The sequence below is a fragment of the Salvelinus sp. IW2-2015 genome, linkage group LG26 (assembly GCF_002910315.2).
Source record: "Salvelinus sp. IW2-2015 linkage group LG26, ASM291031v2, whole genome shotgun sequence".
NCBI classification, from domain to species: domain Eukaryota; kingdom Metazoa; phylum Chordata; class Actinopteri; order Salmoniformes; family Salmonidae; genus Salvelinus; species Salvelinus sp. IW2-2015.
The window spans coordinates 11,124,622-11,149,820 of NC_036866.1; the positions used below are offsets into that span (position 1 = coordinate 11,124,622).

General features: G+C 42.8%; 1 protein-coding gene across 5 annotated transcripts in view; it reads right to left on the reverse strand.

Moving 5' to 3' along the window:
- LOC111953032 (unconventional myosin-IXb) overlaps positions 1-22,873 on the reverse strand; it is a 114,691-nt gene extending 91,818 nt beyond the window's left edge. For 2 of the 5 annotated variants that reach the window (XM_070435114.1, XM_070435115.1), the window contains exon 1: positions 22,458-22,873. The gene's annotated coding sequence lies outside the window, so the exon portion shown is untranslated. The remainder of the gene's footprint in view (positions 1-22,457) is intronic. The other 3 variants (XM_070435112.1, XM_070435113.1, XM_070435116.1) reach the window with 3 other exon arrangements.
- Positions 22,874-25,199: the final 2,326 nt, after the last annotated feature.

Sequence of the window (25,199 nt, forward strand, 5' to 3'; positions counted from 1 at the left end):
TAAACAAATAGCCAGTAGCCGGCTGCCGCCACCATCTCACATCTCTTGAAGGCAGGTATAACCTAACCCTGTGTTCATAAAGGGCTTTCCAGACCGCGCAGAGGGCTGTTTGGCAAGTATGCAGCAGGGCGTACGTTTGCAAAATATATAACTGGACCATGACCCCGGGATGAAACTGTATCGAACCTCTCCCTCTCTTCTTCAGGGAATTCAACACCAATTTTACCCATGCTCAATAAAAGCCTTCTTTGTAATTTACACAGCGGGTTGGTAATCCAACAAGCCTGGCCACAGCTCCCCAGCTATGCGCCCCCATAGTCTCACATGTGGCAATGCTCCAGTAACGAAGTCCAGATGCCAAGTCAGTTTGTTTCCCCTGCACATGGTGTCAGTGCCAGGAGACGAGATGAGTGGAGTGCGCTAGATCAGGCCCCAGCCCATATGCTGCAGTTTCACCTAAGACTTCCACCACACCAGTGTGTCGCCAGCGATTCATCTTAATGTAAGCTCTAGTGTTAAGTTAATTCCATCAGGAGTGTGACATAAAAGACTTGGGGTGAGCAGAATCAACCTCTGCATCATCAAGACCGTTGCTTTGTGAGTAGGTGTTTAAGTTTACAGTTTAGCCTTTGTTATGTAAATGCCAGCTGAGCAGTACCAGTGGCCTGACTTTGGCCCAAAGTGAGAGCCTCACAGAAATATTCCATATGCACAAAAAGCTTATTTCTCTAAAATGTTGTTCACAAATTTGTTTACATCCTTGACCAGCATGCAGAAAATAGATGAGTTTCCCAGCAAACGATTCGTTCATCCAGAAGGTTGCTTGCATGGGCAGTAATGGTGGTGGTAAATGTGGCGTCAATCAGGCTGATGAGCCGAAATGAAGAAAAAAACTATGCAGTGTCAACATGAAACACAGACCGTGGCATGTTTCCAATAATGAAATCCAGAGTGTTCCATGGCTCGGGACATCCTGGCGGGTGGTGAGTCCCAATGCTTTCTGCCCTGGAAAACTGCTCAGACCCAGGGGTTTAGTCAGTGGGCTGCAATGTACACTGTATGGAATTTTGCATAGAAAAATGTAAACCTTACTATTAACACTAGAGCTGACAACTGTTCATTCTACATCACAGAGGAGCATATTTGTACATTCAGTAATGTTGCATTTCTTCTGGATAAGCCTGAGGGGGGTGGGGGCAGCTGTGTGCGTCGAGGGGCAGAATTCAGTTGAGTCAAGGAGGCAGACAGAAGGGATATTGTGCGTGAGCACTCATGTGGGCCACTGCTCTAAAAACACTTCCCAAACACATGACTCCATTGTGGCACCAGAATAACCATCAACCCTGCTGATGCACCAAGTCCATGCTTAGCTAAGCCCTCCCGCTCTGCTCCCTCCTACTCCAAGCAGACAATTAGACCCTGACTACATCTCGTTAGACTAAATCATATGTTCAACTGGGATTGCCATAAAAAACAGGGACATATAACAGCATGTAGATATTGTCTGTTACTAAGGAGGTCTTGAGTAATCTCCTCCAATAGGGCACTGGAGCAGTCTTCACTGTGGCGTACTCCCTGGTGATGTTTGGGGTGGGGATTCATGCATTAAGGTGTGACTAAGCACCTTAGGGAGGATAACTCCTTTCTAACCTTGAAAATCCACAGACTGTCATTTTACTGACACTATGATCTGAATGGCTTTTGGCAAATTGTTTTGATGACTGACACCAAAGGGAAAACTTTCTGAACCGAACTCCATCCAAAACCCCAACTTTGCCCCTATCCAATTCAGTGGAACACCCAAACATACCATAAAAATTATTTCCATATGGACACTGGAATGTCTGTTATATTACTATACAGCCAGACACATCAGAAGTATTACTCAAAAACATACATATGGAGACATTCAACTGTGAACAGACAGACTTGAAAAGGTAAAAATAGACCAAAAGCAAACACAACGAGGTGATGCCGAACAACACTGCGCCAAGGCCTTCTGTTCTTTACCTCCCCTCACTCTGTAGCCAGACAGAGTTCAGTTCAGTCAAACTGGCTGCCGTTGGTGCTGCTGGACTAGCTGGCACATTCAATGGGAATCGTTTGTCACCGTTACTGCCTCGTCTGGCTGATTTCTCTTGTTTTCCCTCCATTCTCCCTCCTTTGCGCCCATCCCTGGGGCTGTTAAACTTCGAGAAATAGTGGGTGGGAGCTCCATTAAGAGCAGTTCTCTTCAGTCCTGTGTTCTCTCACCCTGTCCTCCTCTCTTACGAAGGCAGTGTTTATTCATAAGAGTGTGTTTACTGGGCCTTGGTCTCCAGAGGACACCGTCACACTGAAACGGGCCACTGATACTCATCTTCTTCAAGAGCAGCACTTCACTGCTTCTATTATAAACATTACTTTTCACATAACCACTGACTCAAGTAACTCAGCTATGAAAAAGTGCCTATTACAGTAGCTCTATAAATTATGAAGTTCATAAAGCTTCAGTATCAGATCAGAAAGTAGGCTAAAGGTCCAAACAGGAAATCAAAGCACACCCAGGACCGCTACTGCTGGTCAGAGGAAAGTGAGAAAGCATGGTGGCCTTGACTGATGGCAGTGATTCTGGAGCAGACGGGTTTAGGGTGGATGCTGGGACTGGGTCTGGTGCAGCCATGTTTAGGGTGGATGCTGGGACTGTGTCTGGTGCAGCCAGGTTTAGTCTGATGCAGGGGAGTGCCTGTCATGTCTCTGGGCCTGGTTCACTAACCACATATAGAGGGGGAGCTTATCAATCCTCAACCGGGCAAACAACCCGTCATCCTGTCCGCACACACACAGGTCCATACAGCCCCCTTCCTGAGAGAGCTAACTTCAGGGACAGTACTGGTCATTATTTATGAATGTACAGTCATGGCCAAAAGTTTTGAGAATGACACAAATATTAATTTTCATAAAGTCTGCTGCCTCAGTTTGGATGGCAATTTGCATATACTCCAGAATGTTATGAAGAGTGATCAGATGAATTGCAATTAATTGCAAAGTCCCTCCTTGCCATGCAAATGAACTGAATCCCGCCAAAAAATGTCCACTGCATTTCAGCCCTGCCACAAAAGGACCAGCTGACATCATGTCAGTGAATCTCTCGTTAACACAGGTGTGAGTGTTGACGAGGACAAGGCTGGAGATCACTCTGTCATGCTGATTGAGTTCGAATAACAGACTGGAAGCTTCAAAAGGAGGGTTGGTGCTTGGAATCATTGTTCTTCCTCTGTCAACCATGGTTACCTGCAAGGAAACACGTGCCATCATCATTGCTTTGCACAAAAAGGGCTTCACAGGCAAGGATATTGCTGCCAGTAAGATTGCACCTAAATCAACCATTTATCGGATCATCAAGAACTTCAAGGAGAGCGGTTCAATTGTTGTGAAGAAGGCTTCAGGGCACCCAAGAAAGTCCAGCAAGCGACAGGACCGGCTCCTAAAGTTGATTCAGCTGCGGGATCGGGGCCCAACCAGTACAGAGCTTGCTCAGGAATGGCAGCAGGCAGGTGTGAGTGCATCTGCACGCACAGTGAGGCAGAGACTTTTGGAGGATGGTCTGGTGTCAAGAAGGGCAGCAAAGAAGCCACTTCTCTCCAGGAAAAACATCAGGGACAGACTGATATTCTGCAAAAGGTACAGGGTTTGGACTGCTGAGGACTGGGGTAAAGTCATTTTCTCTGATGAATCCCCTCTCCRATTGTTTGGGGCATCCGGAAAAAAGCTTGTCCGGAGAAGACAAGGTGAGCGCTACCATCAGTCCTGTGTCATGCCAACATTAAAGCATCCTGAGACCATTCATGTGTGTGGGTTGCTTCTCAGCCAAGGGAGTGGGCTCACTCACAATTTTGCCTAAGAACACAGCCATGAATAAAGAATGGTACCAACACATCCTCCGAGAGCAACTTCTCCCAACCATCCAGGAACAGTTTGGTGATGAACAATGCCTTTTCCAGCATGATGGCGCACCTTGCCATAAGGCAAAATTGATAAGTGGCTTGGGGAACAAAACATCGATATTTTGAATCCATGGCCAGGAAACTCCCCAGACCTTAATCCCATTAAACTTGTGGACAATCCTCAAGAGGCAGGTGGACAAACAAAAACCCACAAATTCTGACAAACTCCAAGCATTGATTATGYAAGAATGGGCTGCCATCAGTCAGGATGTGGCCCAGAAGTTAATTGACAGCATGACAGGGCGGATTTCAGAGGTCATGAAAAAAAAGGGTCAACACGGCAAATATTGACTCTTTGCATCAAYTTCATGTAATTGTCAATAAAAGCCTTTGACAATTATGAAACGCTTGTAATTATACTTCAGTATAACATCTGACAAAAATATCTAAAGACACTGAAGCAGCAAACTTTGTGGAAATTAATATTTGTGTCATTCTCAAAACTTTTGGCCACGACTGTACCGAAAAAAATATATTAGAGTAACTTTCATGAAAGAAAAAAAAATCCATTGAACAGATGTTTTAGGCTGTCATAGTGAAACACGTCAATTTTGGTTTTCATTTTGACAGTTCATTGCAAAGGTGATACATGTTGGTATTTTATAAATACATCTAGCTCTTTTTGCCTCCGATGATTACACTTGAAATCGTGAAGTAGAGGCACCTTGAGAAGGTTCCTCTACGTCAGCTAAAAAGGAGGGGTTCGGTATGAAACACACTCCCTTCTAGATGTGCTGGGTGGTACCACCTCAAGGCTTACTATAAAAAGGTGACAGAGCGCCTTATTTGGTCTTGGTAAGTGGTGTGTGCCAATATATTTAGCATGATGCTTCCTTGACTAGTCTGTCGTTACACAACATTTCAAAAGGCAGTAAGGCATATTTCTGCACATGACCAAAATCAATGTTGTTGCTTACTGTTAAATACACGTGTGCTTTAAAAAAAAAAAAGAAACATGTAGGGTCTGAGGATTATACGTTTATATTCGTAACTACATCCATCGTAACAAGAAATAGATGACAATGGAGGTCATGTCAAGAAATTGTAGTTTTTATACCACCGCTATAATGTTGCTGCTACCGTCTCTTACGACCGAAAAGAGCTTCTGGACATCAGAACTGCGATTACTCACCTCAGATTAGACGAAGAGTTGTTCTWCAATGAGTCGGACAGGAGGGATATACTACAGACACCCGACCAGGCACAGATCCCTGTCATTCGCTGGAGAAGGAAACTGAGATTTCGCTGAAAAAGATCAGGGTGCCTTGTGAGGATCAGACGAGTGGCTAATCTGCCTTTGCTTTAGGTCCTGCTAGCTAACGTTCAAATCGCTGGAAAATACATTTTTAAAACTGAAAGCACGTATATCCTACAAACGGGACATTAAAAACTGTAATATCTTATGTTTCACCACGTCGGGACTGAACGACGACATTAAGAACATACAGCTGGCGGGTTATACACTATCGGCATGATAGAACAGCAGCCTCTGGTAAGACATGGGGTGGGGGCCTATGCATATTTGTAAACAACAGCTGGTGGACAATATCTAAGGAAGTCTCAAGGTTTTGCACACCTGAGGTAGAGTATCTCATGATAAGCTGTAGACCACACTATCAACCTAGAGAGTTTATCTGTATTTTTCGTAGCTGTCTACACACCACCAAAGACCAATGCTGGCACTAAAACCGCACTCAATGAGCTGTATACCACCATAAGCGAACAGGAAAACGCTCATCCAGAGGTGGCGCTCCTAGTGGCCGGGGACTTTAATGCAGGGTAATTTAATTAAGTTTTACCTTATTTCTATCAGCATGTTAAATGTGCAACCAAAGGGGAAAAATATTCTAGACCACCTTTACTCCACACACAGAGACGYGTACAAAGCTCTCCCTCGCCCTACATTTGGCAAATCTGACCATAATTCTACTCTCCCTATTCCTGCTTACAAGCAAAAATTAAAGCAGGAAGCACCAGTGACTTGGTCTATAAAAAAGTGGTCAGATGAAGCAGATGCTAAACTACAGGACTGTTTTGCTAGCACAGACTAAAATATGTTCCGGGATTCTTCCGATGGCATTGAGGAGTACACTACATCAGTCACTGGCTTTATCAATAAGTGCATTGAGGACGTCATCCCCACAGTGACTGTACGTTCATTCCCCAACCATAAGCCCTGGATTACAGGCAACATTCGCACTGAGCTAAAGGGTAGAGCTGCCACTTCAAGGAGCGGGACACTAATCCGGAAGCTTATAAGAAATCCCGCTTTGCTCTCCGACAAACAGGCAAAGCTTCAATACAGGACTAAGATCGAATTGGACTACACTGGCTCCGATGCACGTTGGATGTGGCAGGGCTTGCAAACTATTACAGACTACAAAGGGAAGCACAGCCGAGCTGCCCAGTGACACGAGCCTACCAGACGAGCTAAATAACTTCTATGCTCACTTCAAGGCAAGTAACACTGAAACATGCATGAGAGCACCAGCTGTTCCGGACAACTGTGTGATCATGCTCTCCGCAGCCTGTGTAAGTAAGACCTTTAAACAAGTCAACATTCACAAGGCCGCAGAGCCAGATGGATTACCAGGACACATACTCTGAGCATGCGAGTGTCTTCACTGACATTTTCAACCTCTCCCTGTCCGAGTCTGTAATACCAACATGTTTCATGAAGACCACCATAATCCCTGTACCCAAGAACACTAAAGGTAACCTGCCTAAATGACTACTGACCCATAGCACTCACATCTGTAGCCATGAAATGCTTTGAAAGGCTGGTCATGGCTCACAACACCATTATCCCAGAAACCATAAAACCACTCCAATTTGCATACCGCACCAACAGATCCACCGATGATGCAATCGCTATTGCACTCCACACTGGCCTTTCCCACCTGGAAAAAAGGAACACCTATGTGAGAATGCTATTCGTTGACTACGGCTCAGCATTCAACACCATAGTGCCCTCAAAGCTCATCACTAAGCTAACGACCCGGAAACTAAACACGTCCCTCTGGAACTGGATCCTGGACTTCCTGAAGGGCCGCCCCCAGGTGGTAAGGGTAGGTAACAACACATCCACCACGATGATCCTCAACACGTGGGCCCCTCAGGGGTGCGTGCTCAGTCCCCTCCTGTACTCCCTGTTCACTCATGACTGTACAGCCAGGCATGACTCCAACACCATCATTAAATTTGCTGATGACACAACAGCGGTAGGCCTGATCAACGACAAGGCAGCCTATAGGGAGGAGGTGCCAGGATAACAACCTCTCCCTCAACGTGATTTAGACAAAGGAGATGATTGTGGACTAGTGGAAAAGGAGGACCGAGCACGCCCCCATTCTCATTGACAGGGTTGTAGTGGAGCAGGTTGAGAGCTTCAGGTTCCTTGGCATCCACATCACCAACAAACTAGCATGGTCCAAGCACACCAAGACAGTTGTGAAGAGGGCACGACAAAACCTATTCCCCCTCAGGAAACTGAAAAGATTTGGCAATGGTCCTCATATCCTCAAAAAGGTTTAACAGCTGCACCATCGAGAGCATCCTGACTGGTTGCATCACTGCCTGGTATGGCAACTGTTCAGCCTCCAACCTCAAGGCACTACAGTGGGTAGTGCGTACGGCCTAGTACATCATCGGGGCCAAGCTTCCTGCCTTCCAGGACCTCTATACCAGGCGGTGTCAAAGGCCCTAAAAATTGTCAAAGACTCCAGCCACCCTAGTCACAGAATGTTCTCGCTGCTACTGCATGGCAAGCGGTCCAAGAGGCTTCTAAACAGCTTTCACCCCCAAGCCGTAAGACTCCTGAACAGCTAATCAAATGGCTACCCAGACTATTTGCATTTTTTTTATTATTTCTTACTTCTTTTTTTATAGGTATTTTCTTAACTGCATTGTTAGTTAAGGGCTTGTAAGTATGCATTTCACTGCAGGGTCTACACCTGTTGTATTCGGTGCATGTGAGAGAATTTTTTTTTTGATTGGTGGAGCAGTCTGCTAAAATAGTTGGCTCATTGTTCAATGGTTATGAGTTCTAATCCCACATGGGACAGAGATTATTTTTTTATTTTCTTCAAATCCTTTATAATATTAATCCTGTGCCCACACACGTCTAATTCTGAAAAGTGAAAGCATACCTGTGAGAGGGGTCGCCCTGATAGTAGTTGTAGGTTTTTATACAGTATCCAAGACCAATCTGTTAGTAATTTGACCATTTGAAAAAGAGCTACTGAGTAAATACTGCTTTGCGAGTTGGATTGAATTGAGCCCCTAATCCTAAATGTCAAGGTGATGATTGCACTTTTCTTCCACAATAAATGTGAGGCCACATTTCAATCATTTGTTATTACGCCCTAAACTTACTCCGCAAGTGGCAATAGACATCTGGAACTCAGCGCCTTACCATAACTGTCCAGAGTAGACCGATTATGATTTTTCAACACTGATACCGATTATTGGAGGACCAAAAAAAGCCGATACCGATTATCGGACGATTTATAAAAATAAAAAAAAATGTATTTGTAATAATGACAATTACAACAATACTGAATGAACACTTATTTTAACTTAATATAATACATCAATTAAAATCTATTTAGCTTCAAATAATGAAACATGTTCAATTTGGTTTAAATAATGCAAAAACAAAGTGGAGAAGAAAGTAAAAGTGCAATATGTGCCATGTAAGAACGCTAACGTTTAAGTTCCTTGCTCAGAACATGAGAACATATGAAAGCTGGTGGTTCCTTTTAACATGAGTCTTCAATATTCCAAGGTAAGAAGTTTTAGGTTGTAGTTATTATAGGAATTATAGGACTATTTCTCTCTATATGATTTGTATTTCATATACCTTTGACTATTGGATGTTCTTATAGGCACTTTAGTATTGCCAGTGTAACAGTATAGCTTCCATCCCTCTCCTCGCCGCTACCTGGGCTCGAGCCAGGAACACATCGACAACAGCCACCCTCGAAGCAGCGTTACCCATGCAGAGCAAGGGGAACAACTACTCCAAGTCTCAGAGCGAGTGACGTTTGAAACGCTATTAGCGCGCACCCCGCTAACTAGCTAGCCATTTCACATCGGTTACACCAGCCTAATCTCGGGTGTTGATAGGCTTGAAGTCATAAACAGCGCAATTATTGAAGCATTGCGAAGARCTGCTGGCAAAACGCACGAAAGTGCTGTTTGAATGAATACTTACGAGCGAGCTGAGCTGGTGCCTACCATCGCTCAGTCAGACTGCTCTATAAAATCATAGACTTAATTATAACATTATAATAAACAGAAACACGAGCCTTAGGTCATTAATATGGTCGAATCCGGAAACTATCATCTCGAAAACAAAACATTTATTCTTTCAGTGAAATAGGGAACCGTTCCGTATTTTATCTAACGGGTGGCATCCATAAGTCTAAATATTCCTGTTAACATTGAAGGTTGTGCAATGTATGTCATAATTACGTACAATTCTGGCAAATTAGTTCGCAATGAGCCAGGCGGCCCAAACTGTTGCATATACCCTGACTGCGTGCAATGAACGCAAGAGAAGTGACACAATTTCACCTGGTTAATATTGCCTGCTAACCTGGATTTCTTTTAGCTAAATATGTAGGTTTAAAAATATATAGTTCTGTGTATTGATTTTAAGAAAGGCATTGATGTTTAGGTACACATTGGAGCAACGACRGTCCTTTTTCGCAAATGCGCACCGCATTGATTGTATGCAACGCAGRACACGCTAGATAAACTAGTAATATCATCAATGTGTAGTTATAACTAGTGATTATGATTGATTGTTTTTTACAAGATAAGTTTAATGCTAGCTAGCAACTTACCTTGGCTTCTTACTGCATTCGCGTAACAGGTGGGCTCCTCGTGAGGCAGGTGGTTAGAGCGTTGGACTAGTTAACCGTAAGGTTGCAAGATTGAATCACTGAGATGACAAGGTAAAAATATGTCGTTCTGCCCCTGAACAAGGCAGTTAACCCACCGTTCCTAGGCCGTCATTGAAAATAAGAATGTGTTCTTAACTGACTTGCCCAGTTAAAAAGGTTTAAAAAAAAAAAAAAAAAAAAAAGAAAAAAATCGGCGTCCAAAATTACCGATTTCCGATTGTTATGAAAACTTGAAATTGGCCCTAATTAAATCGTCCATTCTGATTAATCGGTCAACCTCTAGTCCAGAGCCATGTCTGCTCGCAATGCATATACTTTTATTATCAGAGTGTGCCAGTGGACGTCTGGTAAATATGCTTTAGTGAAAAAGTGTTGGGATCAGGTGAAACTACTTTTACCCACCTCCAAAATGAATATTTATGAGCAATTCCCTCCACCTACAACCTCTCACCTGAATGCATTTTGGGCAAAGGCTTAAATTGTGGTTGAGAGATACTGTAGTGCTTTTAACTTCTTATGGCTGCAGGGCGGTGCCGGTACACTTATGACAACAGCCCGTACAAGTGCAGGGCGCGAAATTCAAAAGATATTTTTTAGAAATATTTAACTTTCACACATTAACAAGTCCAATACAGCAAATGAAAGATACACATCTTGTGAATCCAGCCAACATGTCCGATTTTTAAAATATTTTACAGCGAAAACACCACGTATATTTATGTTAGCTCACCACCAAATACAAAAAAAGCACAGACATTTTTCACAGCACAGGTAGCTTGCACAAAACCAACCTAACTAACCAAGAACCAACCAAACTAACCAAGAAACAACTTCATCAGATGACAGTCTTATAACAAGTTATACAATAAATCTATGTTTTGTTCGAAAAATGTGAATATTTGAGGTATAAATCATAGTTTTACATTGCAGCTACAATCGGAAATAGCACCGAAGCAGCTAGAACAATTACAGAGACCAAATTGAAATACCTAAATACTCATCATAAAACATTTATGAAAAATACATGGTGTACAGCAAATTAAAGAGAAACATCTTGTGAATCCAGCCAATATTTCCGATTCTTTAAGTGTTTTACAGCGAAAACACAATATAGCATTATATTAGCTTACCACAATAGCCAAAAACACAACAGCATTGATTCAAGCCAACAGTAGCGATAACGAATAAACCAGCAAAAGATATTCATTTTTTCACTAACCTTCTCAAAATTCATCAGATGACAGTCCTATAACATCATATTACACAATACATATATTGTTTGTTCGAAAATGTGCATATTTAGCGGCACAAATCGTGGTTATACAATGTGAATACTAGGCAAAATGCAATAACAATGTCCGGAGAAATCTTGGAGAGGCACCTAATCTAATCAAATAACTATTCTAACTACAAGTTACTAAAAAATACATGTTGGACACTTCCTGTCAGGAAGTTTGCTGCAAAATGAGTTCTGTTTTACTCACAGATATAATTCAAACGGTTTTAGAAACTAGAGAGTGTTTTCTATCCAATAGTAATAATAATATGCATATTGTACGAGCAAGAATTGAGTACGAGGCCGTTTGAAATGGGCACCTTTCATCCAAGCTACTCAATACTGCCCCTGCAGCCCAAAGAAGTTAAAGGGTATCTGTATACCTACCTCACTGTCTGGAACAAACAACCAGGGAACACATCTACAGGGGCTGCCTGTAAACCTGTGGTCTTTGAAAGTGCATATTATGACCTTGTCTAAGCCTATGCTATCTTGCGGGATAGGTCGTTTGACGTGCATGATGCAACAAGTGGCTTTTAAAAATGTCACAGTCATCTGTCCATGACTCTGACAGCACACACTTTTCATGTGATCCTGTGCTAGAAGGTTGTTGCGTGTGTGGGTGAACATTACACCAAATCTCCAGCTAAAACATATTGTTTAGTCTTTGATCATCATCATGATTTCATTATGTTTCACTTTGAGTATGTTATTTTATGATGGCTGTGGTGAGCTGAATGAAGGCTAAGCACAACAGCACCAAACAAATTTAGGCCATCTTCAAATTGACTGTCTGCCTTTTTCACTATACACTGTAATTACAGCTATTTATAAAGTTACAATAAACTCAGGATTGCCCACATTGAGAGATCAGAGTTGCCAGAAAGAATGTGGAGTGCCTTCCAAGCAATCAGTTTCCCTCTATCCTAAGTGTTTGCCATACGTTTGTACCAAACGCACATCACAAATCGTACCGCATAGCTCGGTTAGCTGCTCGCTGCAGAATTCAAAGCTCTTTTTCTTCCCTCTCCCCACAAGATGACACACCCAGGAGCATTCCTGTCAATTTTCTGTAGGCAGGGCTCCTTTGGATTAAAGGCTTGCTCTGATCAAAGCCCCAGTCAATCACAGACAGACACACAGAGGACCTGGGCCCAAAACCTGCAACACCATCTCCTAGCCTACATTGGACAAGCTTTCAGAAAATATCAGTTCAGGGAACCCTGATGAGCTTATAAGAAAGAACCAATTGTTACAGTGTTAAAAAATCATGGTGGTACAGAATAACTCATTCTGTCATTGGCATGAATGAAAATCTAAAATCGAGACAGATATTATTCTTATCGGAGTGCACAACTGTAATACGCCTACATAATGACAACTTGTCGTCATCCYTTTGAAAACTAGAGACAGTGAATGAGTAGCTTGGTGAGTAAACTGACAAAGCATTTCCATACAGGATTTACCCCAGTGTGATCCAAAAGGCTCAGACTTGAGCGTTACAATCTACGTAGGCTGGCACCGGCGTCTCACTGGGCCATGGCACCGGCAGATCTGCTCTCACTTGGGGTCAAAGCCAGGCCACTGGTACTTTTCAGCTTACATTTACATTTTTGTCATAACAATGGCTAACTGTGAACTTTAACACCTTCTCACAAAGCAACTGTTTTCAATATGCAGAGGTTGTTGATTATGCACTTCCCAAGGCCTCACTGTCAGCCCTAGCTATGGAAAGACAATTTCCCTAGTATAACATCAGGGTGTGTACACAAGTGTAACACTGCTGTTACTGTCGAAAAGCAGCAGAAAGGTAAACTACACTAACAAAGGAACACTCCTCCCTCCCAGCCAGGGGAGAACGACTGCCCCCTCACATAGAAGATTTTAAGTTGAAGGCCGACCACGGTACTGCAGGCATTGTTTCCAGGATCCCCGATTATAGTGAATGGGGAAATGGCGAACTTCATGGTCAATATTCGTGGATATTTTTTTGTACACAAACATGGAACCAATAAATTATTATTTCGCCAGATGTACACTACCAGTCAAAAGTTTGGACACCTACCAATTCAAGGGTTTTTCTTTATTTTTACACATTGTAGAATAATAGTGAAGACATCAAACCTATGAAATAACACATATGGTATCATATAGTAACCAAAAAATGGTCTTCAGCAAATCAAAATATATTTTATATTTGAGATTCTTCAAAGTAGCCACCCTTTGCACACTCTTGGAATTCTCTCAACCAGATTCATGAGGAATGCTTTTCCAACAGTCTTGAAGGAGTTCCCACATATGCTGAGCACTTGTTGGTTGCTTTTCCTTCACTCTGCGGTTCAACTCATCTCAATTGGGTTGAGGCCAGGTCATCTGATGCAGCACTCCATCACCGTCCTTGGTCAAATAGCTTTTACACAGCCCGGAGGTGTGTTTTTGTTAATTGTCCTGTTGAAAAACAAATGATAGTCCCACTAAGCTCAAACCAGAAGGGATGGCGTATCGCTGCAGAATGCTGTGGTAGCCATGCTGGTTAAGTGTGCCTTGAATTCTAAATATATCACTGACAGTATCACCAGCAAAGCACACACACACCATCACACCTCCTCCATGCTTCACGGTGGGAACCACACATGCGGAGATCATTCGTTCACCTACTCGGCATCTCACAAACACGGCAGTTGGAACCAAAAACCTCAAATTTGGATTCATCAGACCAAAGGAAAGATTTCCACCGGTCTAATGTCCATTGCTTATGTTTCTTGGCCCAAGCAAGTCTCTTCTTATTATTGGTGTCCTTTAGTAGTGGTTACTTGAACTCTGTGAAACATATATTTGGGCTGCAATTTCTGAGGCTGGTAACTCTAATGAACTTATCCTCTGAAGCAGGTAACTCTGGGTCTTCCTTTCCTGTGAGAGCCTCCTCATGAGAGCCAGTTTCATCATAGCGCTTGATGGTTTTTGTAACTGCACTTGAAGAAACTTTTGAAGGTATGGACTGACCTTCATGTCTTAAAGTAATGGACTGTTGTTTCTCTTCGCTTATTTGAGCTGTTCTTGCCATAATATGGACTCAAACGCATTAAGGAAAGAAATTCCACAAATTAACTTAAGGTACACCTGTTAATTGAAAGGCATTCCAGGTGACTACCTCATGAAGCTGGTTGAGAGAATGCCAAAAGTGTGCAAAGCTGTCAAGGCAAAGGGTGGCTACTTTGAAGAATCTCAAATATGAAATTTATTTTGATTTGTTCAACACTTTTTGGGTTACTACATGATTCCATGTGTTATTTAATAGTTTTGATGTCTTCACTATTATTCTACAATTAAGAAAATAGTAAAAATGTATTAATACCCTGGAATGAGTAGGTGTGTTCAAACTTTTGACTGGTACTGTATGTCCTTGAACCGATTACTTTAAAACCACACACAGACAAAAAAGGTTATAAAGATAATTGAGTTGCTAAYGGCAGTCTGCAGTAGCTCGGTCGGCCTTCCACTTAAGGTACTCCATGAGAGGGGGCAGCACTGAGCTAACCTACAATGTCACATCCTAGAGTAGCTCAAACTGCGCATGCAATGTTTTCAAAAACTCCTCCATGTAGCCAAATGGTGACATGGTGAAATGACACTTCCTGATCATCAAATGCGCCACTGAACATTCTCATAGGAAACAACGGGGTGACGTCGTCGATGGCTTCGTCTATATTTTTTTGAAAATTCTATGCTCCCTTCCCATCCCAGTTTTTTTCAACTGGAGACACAAAGGCAGAAAACCGCCTCCACGAAAAACACAGACAGGCCTCCACAACCTTCATGCCAAGAAATGTCCTCAGCAATGTTATCAAATAGTACATTTTGGCTAATTCATTCTCATTTCTCTACTGATTTAACAAGTTTCTATTAGACGCGTTTTCAAAGCAGCCAAAATAAAGTTACAACTTGGCCTAGCTTATTTCTCTTACAGTGAGCACAAGTCCTTAAATCTCTACAATAGAGTTTCCATGCCACTGAATAACTATCGAGCCTCTGTTTTACAGTATCATGGGACAGCAGGTGGCTTTGACAACTTTCCACAGGTAGACTAGGCAGCATATAAACAGACCAGGGAGCTGAGGGACTCGTTAGGGTTTCTAGAGAACACTGAGCTACAAACCTGCGCCACACTAGCTAGAGATAGAAGTTCTCGAACCACAGATCTAGGATCAGATAACCCAACCCCAAATCCTATCCTTAACCATTTGGGGAATTTCGAAAATCTGACCCTGGATGAGCAGAGTGACTCATTAGGATTTGTAACAGAGCACACTGCACTGCCAGCACTGGGCTACAAATCCTACTCCACATTCCAAGTGTTACTATGGATGCCTATTATTCGGAATGGTTTCAATCTACTAAGCCAAGCTCAAAAGGCCTACTTTAATAAACTTTCTCTGACCTAATTTCACAAAGTAGCCGTGTGAGGCCGTGAGTCATCATCAGAAACTCAGACAGACACCTTCAGGAATGGGCTTGGGAGATAAGATAACCAGAGATGGTTCACGGGCAGATTTCACACTCATCTCTTCACTAGACTTACCCACGCATCTACATCACTTCGCTTAAAACCTCTTCTGAAGGTCATTATCCCAAAAATTAACAAGTATTTCTGCATGATTAAAAACATGAAACCACAACAAGTCTACACTCAAGGTTGTGAGATAAAGCAGCCCAATCCCATGAAGTAGGCTATACTAAATGAACATCATTGAGGCTATAGTTTGAGAAGAAAAAAAATGTAGGGCCTAGGAACTAACCTACAATAAAACAGCATGAAAAAAAAAGTATGTGCTATTGTGTAATTCGAAATACATGGTGTGCTTGATAAGACAGAACGGTTCCTGTATTAGATATTGGCTAGGCAACATGGTTAAGTTATGGTGAATTAATCAAACTGATGAGACTTTTCTGAAAAGAGGTTCTCCATCTGCTGAGTTGCTTATGCAAAAGCAATGTATAGAGGGGTTTGCCTCTGTGAAAAGGAAAAAGGGTTGCTTATGAAACCAACGCAAGTATAATTGGACCATATCTGCTGAGATATGTACTGAGGTAAGGAGCAAATATGAACCTACACTACCTTTCAAAAGTTTGGGGTCACTTAGAAATGTCCTTGGTTTTGAAAGAAACACTTTTTTTGACCATTAAAATAACATCAAATTGATCAGAAATACAGTGTAGACATTGTTAATGTTGTAAATGACTATTGTAGCTGGAAACGGCTGATTTTTAATGGAATATCTACATAGGCGTACAGAGGCCCATTATCAGCAACCATCACTCCTGTGTTCCAATGGCATGTTGTGTTAGCTAATCCAAGTTTATCATTTTAAAAGGCTAAATGATCATTAGAAAACTTTTTTGCAATTATGTTAGCACAGCTGAAAACTGTTGTTCTGATTAAAGAAGCAATTAAACTGGCTTTCTTTAGACTAGTTGGGGATCTGGAGCATCAGCATTTGATGGTTCGATTACAGCCTCAAAATGGCCAGAAACAAAGCACTCGTCAGTTTATTCTTGTTCTGAGAAATGATGGCTATTCCATGCGAGTAATTGCCAAGAAACTGAAGATCTCATACAATGCTGTGTACTACTCCCTTCACAGAACAGCGCAAACTGGCTCTAACCAGAATAAACTGTTGAGAAGCCTTTTTGTCCTAGACTTGGCACTCCGGTACCGCTTGCCATGCGGTAGTAGAGAGAACAGTCTATGACCAGGGTGGTCATTTTTAGGGCCTTCCTCTGACACCGCCTGGTGTGGAGGTCCTGGATGGCAGGCAGCTTAGCCCCAGTGATGTACTGGGCAGTACACACTACTCTCTGTAGTGCCTTGCGATCGGAGGCCGAGCAATTGCCGTACCAGGCAGTGATGCAACCAGTCAGGATGCTCTCGATGTTGCAGCTGTAAAACCTTTTGAGGATCTCAGGAACCATGCCAAATCTTTTTAGTTTCCTGAGGAGGAACAGGCTTTGTCGTGCCCTCTTCATGACTGTCTTGGTGTGTTTGGACCATTCTAGTTTGTTGGTGATGTGGACACCAAGGAACTTGAAGCTCTCAACCTGCTCCACTACAGCCCCGTCGATGAGAATGGGGCAAGCTCACTTGGTCTCTGACCTTCTCCCTATAGGCTGTCTCATCATTGTCGGTGATCAGGCCTACCACTGTTGTGTAGTCTGCAAACTTGATGGTGTTGGAGTCGTGCCTGGCCATGCAGTAGTGGGTGAACAGGGAGTAAAGGAGGGGACTGAGCACGCACCCCTGTGGAGCTCCAGTGTTGAGGATCAGCGTGGCAGACCTACCCTCACCACCTGGGGGCAGCCCGTCAGGAAGTCTAGGATCCAGTTGCAGGGGGAGGTGTTTAGTCCCAGGATCCTTAGCTTAGTGATGAGCTTTAAGGGTACTATGGTGTTGAACGCTGAGCTGTAGTCAATGAATACCATTCTCACATAAGTGTTCCTTTTGTCCAGGTGGGAAAGGGCAGCGTGGAGTGCAATAGAGATTGCATCATCTGTGGATCTGTTTGTGCGGTATGCAAATTGGAGTTGGTCTAGGGTTTCTGGGATAATGGTGTTGATGTGAGCCATGACCAGCCTTTCAAAGCACTTCATGGCTACGGACGTGAGTGCTACGGGTCTGTAGTCATTTAGGCAGGATTCCTTTGTGTTCTTGGGCACAGGGACTATGGTGGTCTGCTTGAAGCATGTTGGTATTACAGACTCAATAGGGACATGTTGAAAATGTCAGTGAAGACACCTGCCAGTTGGTCAGCACATGCCCGGAGCACACGTCCTGGTAATCCGTCTGGCCCCGCAGCCTTGTGAATGTTGACCTGTTTTAGGGTCCTACGCACGTCGACTACGGAGAGCGTGATCACACAGTCATCCGGAACAGCTGATGCTCTCATGCATGCCTCAGTGTTGCTTGCCTCGAAGCGAGCATAGAAGTGATTTAGCTCGTCTGGTAGGTTAGTGTCACTGGGCAGCTCGCGGCTGTGCTTCCCTTTGTAGTCTGTAATAGTTTGCAAGCCCTGCCACATAAGACGAGCATCGGAGCCGGTGTAGTATGATTCAATCTTAGCCCTGTATTGAAGCTTTGCCTGTTTGATGGTTCGTCRCAGGGCATAGCAGGATTTCTTATAAGCTTCCGGGTTAGAGTCCTGCACCTTGAAAGAGGCAGCTCTACCCTTTAACTCAGTGCGAATGTTGCCTGTAATCCAGTGCTTCTGGTTGGGGTATGTACGTACAGTCACTGTGGGGACGACGTCCTCGATGCACTTATTGATAAAGCCAGTGACTGATGTGGTGTACTCCTCAATGCCATCGGAAGAATCCCGGGAACATGTTCCAGTCTGTGCTAGCAAAACAGTCCTGTAGTTTAGCATCTGCTTCACCTGACCACTTTTTTATAGACCGAGTCACTGGTGCTTCCTGCTTTAATTTTTGCTTGTAAGCAGGAATCAGGAGAATAGAGTTGTGGTCGGATTTACCAAATGGAGGGCGAGGGAGAGCTTTGTACGCATCTCTGTGTGTTGAGCACAGGTGATCTAGAATTTTTTTCCCTCTGGTTGCACATTTAACATGCTGATAGAAATTTGGTAGAACTGATTTAAGTTTCCCTGCATTAAAGTCTCCGGCCACTAGGAACGCCTCCTATGGGTGAATGGTTTATTGTTTGCATATTTCCTTATACAGCGGACTGAGTGCGGTCTTAGCGCCAGCATCTGTCTGTGGTGGTAAATAAACAGCCACAAAGTATAGCTGAAAACTCTCTAGGCAAGTAGTGTGGCCTGCAATTAATCACAATATACTCTACTTCAGGCGAGCAAAATCTAGAGACTTCCTCAGATTTCGTGCACCAGCTGTTTACAAATATGCACAGACCGCCCCCCACCCCCCGTCTTACCGGAGTGTGATGTTCTATCTTGCCGGTGCAGCGTATATCCCACCGGTGCAGCGTATATCCCATATCCATGTTGTCATTCAGCCACGATTCCGTTTAACATAGGATATTACAGTTTTTGATGTCCCGTCGGTAGGATATTCGTGGATCGTACCTCGTCTAATTTATTGTCCAATGATTGCACGTTGGCGAGTAACGGTACCGGCAGCTTTCCCACTCACCTTCTGCGGGTCCTCACGAGGCATCCCGCTCTGTGTCCCCTGTACCTGCGTTTCTTCCTCGTGCAAATAACGGGGATGTTGGCCCTGTCAGGTGTTTGGAGAATGTCCTGTGCGTCTTGCTTGTTGAAGAAAAAAATCTGTCTCTCATCCGAGGTGAGTGATCGCTGTCCTGATATCTAGAAGCTCTTTTTTTGCCGTAAGATACGGTTGCAGAAACACTATGTACAAAATAAGTTACAAATAACGCGAAAAAAAACAATAGCACAATTGGTTGGGTGTAACGGATGTAGAAATGGCTAGCTAGTTAGGAGGACGCGCTAATAGCATTTCAATCGTTACGTCACTTGCTCTGAGACCTGAAGTAGGGTTTCCCTTGCTCTGCAAGGGCCGCGGCCTTTTGTGGAGTGATGGGTAACGATGCTTCGTGGGCGACCGTTGATGTGTGCAGAAGGTCCCTGGTTCGCGCCCGTGTCGGGGCGAGGGGACGGTTTAAAGTTATACTGTTACATTGATGCTGTTGACCCCGATCACTGGTTGCTGCGGAAAAGGAGGAGGTTGAAAGGGGTGAGTGTAACGGATGTGAAATGTCTAGCTAGTTAGCGGGTACGCGCTAATAGCATTCAATCGGTTACGTCACTTGCTCTGAGACCTGAGAGTAAGGTTTTCCCCTTGCTCTGCAAGGGCCGTCTGGCTTTTGTGGAGCGATGGGTAACGACGCTTCGTGGGTGACTGTTGTTGATGTGTGCAGAAGGTCCCTGGTTCGCGCCCGTGTCGGGGCGAGGGGACGGTCTAAAGTTGTACTGTTACATGGGCGCCCGTAAAACTGCTGCCATTTCTTCCGGCGCCATTTTACCCCCAAGCTATAAGACTCCTGAACGGGTAATCAAGTGGCTACCCAGACTATTTGCATTGTGTGCCCCCCCCCAACCCCTCTTTTACGCTGCTGCTACTCTCGGTTTATCATATATGCACAGTCACTTTAACTAGACATTCATGTACATACCACCTCAATTGGCCCGACCAACCAGTGCTCCCCCACATTGGCTAACCGGGCTATCTGCATTGTGTCCTGCCACCCACCAACCCCTCTTTACGCTACTGCTACTCTCTGTTCATCATATATGCATAGTCACTTTAACCATATCTACATGTACATACTACCTCAATCAACCTGACTAACCCGTGTCTGTATATAGCCGCGCTACTGTTTTTCACTGTYTTTTTATTTCTTTACTTACCTATTGTTCACCGAATACCTTTTTTACACTATTGGTTAGAGCCTGTAAGTAAGCATTTCACTGTTGTATTCAGCGCACGGGACAAATAAACTTTGATTTGAATAGAAAGAGGAGTGGGAGGCCCCGGTGCACAACTGAGCAAGAGGACAAGTACATTAGAGTGTCTAGTTTGAGAAACAGACACCTCACAAGTCCTCAACTGGCAGCTTCATTAAATAGTACCCTCAAAACACTAGCCTCAACGTCAACAGTGAAGAGGCGACTCTGTGATGCTGGTCTTCTAGGCAGAGTTGCAAAGAAAAAGCCATATCTCAGACTGGCCAATGAAAAGATTAAGATGGATAAAAGAACAGACACTGGACAGAGGAACACTGCCTGATGTTATTTTAATGGACAAATAAATGTGCTTTTATTTCAAAAACAAGGACATTTCTGAGTGACCCTAAACTTTTGAATGGTAGTGTATGTCATGTCTGTAACTAGCATTCTAAGGCATTTGAGTCAGCTACGGAAGTCTATATTTATTAGTTTGTTTCCTGTTCCGCAATCACGTTTACTATGATAGAGTTAGGGGCTGAAATGGCCGCTGTATCTTGTTCAGCACAGGAATCTCTCAACAAAGTAGTTGAATTGGTTAGGTCTACTAATGCAGACACATATGGCAAACAGAGCAGCTCAAGAGAGGGAAGTGTAGATACATTATTTCATCAGGAGGAAATGACTTGCCACATTTGACACTGGAAACAACACCAAGAATGACAAGACTTTTCAGCGAAACCTACACCTAAAATGTACTGTTCTTATTTGGTCTTTTCAGTTACAGGTTTTTCCACAGCTCCTACATTATATTCATGTGCTTACAGTGCTGTGGAGCATTTTGGCAACATGTGGTTGGGTGGAGGTGAAAGGACATGGGACTAAATTTAACTATGAAGTTTGGCTCACCTACTCTTTTTTGCTCCAAAATGTGTCATTTGTGCAATAAAAAGTCTGCGCTCAGACAATGAGCACGAGCACTGGTTAGTGTGGGTATAGTTTGTGGAACATTCCAACAGGAATCTGTTCCAAAAACTTTGTAAATAACAAGGTTGTCAACAAACAACACATTGTATAGCGTCAGAATAAGATACTGAGTAGGGAGTGGGCTATTTATTTAAAGTTTTTCACTCACCACGTTTATTCCAAAAGTCTGTCCTCACTCTGGTACCCTTTTATTTATTTTTTATTTTTTTTACAAACATTAAGAATAATCTGCGTGGTGAGTTGATACCTATTTGTCAGCTAGTTAGCTAGGTGAATTGATCATGCTACTTTGTATGCGTTGTTTGTTGGCAACCTTGTGCTTTACAACGTTTTTGGAACAGATTCCTGTTGGAACGTTCCACAAATGATGCCCACCCCACTGGTTATCAGAATGCATAAGTGACATGTGGGTATTGTTGTTTAGTTTAAAACCAACTTGTCTGGCTGATGGAATAACAATGGAATAACTATTCAGCATTCTAAGTGTGATGTTGCTCGTTCCAAAGTCAACCATACAGTCAGTGGATATATATCTAACTGCTGCAACACAATTCGTCAGGACAGAAAGAAAATTAGGCCGTTTTAATTTCTGAATGAGTGACATGATACGTTTGTATCTATTTGGGAGAGGACGTAGACAATAAGGTAACTTGAATTATCAGACATCAATGAACTGTAAACAGTGAAATATCTGTTAGTTAATATTATGAAAAAATGATGACTGTCAAGATACTTCGCGCACTAAAACTCCTACAACAAATTATTTGGATACTGTACAACAATTCTGGCTAATATCGGCTTCCCAGCTTCATGATCTGTTCCTTTACAAACTTTTGTTCAAAACAAGCGCTCTAATAATGTATCTTACCTTGTTCAGTTGTTTTTCTCATTGTCTGAGTTGACTCCTTATTGTATTTCCCGCATACAACTGATAGACAATTCAGAAATAATATTTTGTAGTTCCCTTTTTGATGAAATCAAAACTGGATAACCAACCAAATACTTCCAGCTAACGTTAGCATAGCTAAGGACGTTGCCGTTCAGAATCGAGCACTAAACATATGCTTATAGTAGCTAATCACAAAACGGTTTAGAAGCATGCCGCAAAGTTATTTTTCTACAATGTAGTATACCTATTTTCAATGGCTATCTTACCCAAATACTGTAACCTTGATGTGGTCAAATAAATTTAATCGTACATAATTTCAAGTCTACTGCCTGGCTTCGCGAGTTGACTACAATGATTATATGGTTTGCTGCTAGCTACTTCCTTTCTCTCGCAAGCTCGAGGCTCCGCGCGGTGAAAAAAAAGTTGAGAAAAAAACGCAAGTGATATTCCAAAGAGTTTCTAAACCCAGAGGCGCTTCAACGCAAGACTTCCTGCAACGCTTGCGAAACCGACCAAACAGACCAGGCCGGGGTTTGAGAAGTCAATAAGAGGAGTGAAAAATAATTTATTAGTTGTTACCTTTCTCTAAATCTAAAGGCACAACCTAGATTCTAGCCAGTGTCTTAAGTAGATGAACATGTTATTATTCCAACCTCGGGAAAGTGACAAACTGACACGTTTTTATTTTCGTCAAAAACAACTTTATAGCGAAGGAGTGCCTTTGAGTTGACAGACTGCACATGCGCAGTTTGGCGCGTGAGGCTCATTAGACCCAACGTGCTGCTTCTACGCATGAGCTTTGCTAGTCAACGTCGCCATGACATCGCCCACAAGTGTGATCGGGGATTTCTATTGGAGAAATACTTTTAGCCTATCTGGATATTCCATACAATGCAACTAACTCACTGTTCCACCAAACATGTAATTGCTCAGCGCCATCTACAGATATTAGATTAGTGATGCACTTTAAACGTTGAGTGCAGTGACATCACAGGGTAAAACTTAGTTAAAAGTATCTTTGGTAACCTGTGGTAACATTTAGACCTGCAACGGAAAAGCATCATGCAATAAAGGCATTTTACTACCGGTAAAGAACCATGGTAAGTATTTTACAAGTTATACATTTACATTTGTTGTTGACATGTCCGGGTATGTTTGGTAGAAACTGGTATCATAGTCTGATTCATTAGCCTATCAACTATACTGAACAAAAATATAAACGCAACATACAACAATTTCTAAGATTWTACTAAGATAGTAAAATCAGTCAATTGAAATAGGGGTGAAGCCATGGGTGGGCCTATGCCCACCCAAAGCTTCACCCCTGCCCGGTCATATGAACTCCATCAGGGCCTAATTTATTTATTTCAATTGACTGATTTTACTAACTCAGTAAAATGTTAGAAATTGTTGCATGTTGCGTTTATATTTTTGTTCCCACTGGGGAGACAGGCCCAGTCAATCAGAATGCGTTTTCCCCACAAAAGGGCTTCATTACAGACAGAAATACTCCTCAGTTTCATCAGCCGTCTGGGTAGCTGGTCTCAGACAATCCCACAGGTGAAGAAGCTGGATGTGGAGGTCCTGGGCTGGCGTGGTTACTCGTGGTCTGCGGTTGAGAGGCTGGTTGGACGTACTGCCAAATTCTCTAAAATGACGTTATGGTAGAGAAATTAACATTACATTCTCTGGCAACAGCCCTGGTGTATATTCCTGCAGTCAGCATGCCAATTGCACGCTCCCTCAAAATTTGAGACATCTGTGCCATTGTGTTGTGTGACAAAACTGCACATTTTAGAGTGGCATTTTATTATTATCCCCAGCACAAGTGCACCTGTGTAATGATCATGCTGTTTAATCAGCTTGTTGATATTCCACACCTGTCAGGTGGATTAATTATCTTGGCAAAATGTTCACTAACAACGATGTAATCAAATGTGTGCACAAAATTTGAGAGAAATACCCTTTTTGTGTGTATGGGAAATTATCTGGGATCTTTTTTTTCAGCTCACGAAACATGGGACCAACACTTTACATGTTGTGTTTTTATTTTTGTTCAGTATAGTATACTGATGTTTGATAAAACCTAGAAATGCCCGATTTTACCTCCAAATTCCAGGATTGTCAGAAGACAGTGCTTCCTACTGATAATGAATGATTCCGTGTCAATTTGTAAATATCATCCACTTGGCCTGATTGCAGTGCTTAGTTTGGCTTTATAACTAAATCGGTCCACACCAAGGCTCATGTGATTTACAAAGTACAAAGCAAGTTGAAAGTGGCTTCTGCTAGTATAAATGAGCCAAAATCAGCACCATGTGGTAACTTTGTCTGTGAATAGTACATGCAATTTCATTAAATGACCAACAGGTGTTGATACAGCTCTTCCCAGAATATTTTTTGACGAAAGGGTGATTTTGTCCATCCACACCRGACACGATCATGACACACAGCTTAAAAAATGACAACAAAATGTGAACCAACTAAACTGAACAAAAATATACATTCAATATGTAAAGTGTTGGACCCATGTTTCATGAGTTGAAATAAAAGATGGTGAAATGTTTCATACTCACATAAAGCTTATTTATCAAAAATGTTGTGCACAAATTTGTTTACCTCCCTGTTAGTGAGCATTTCTCCTTTGCCAAGATAATCCATCCCCTGACAGGTGTGGCATATCAAGGAGCTAATTAAACAGCATGATCATTACACAGATGC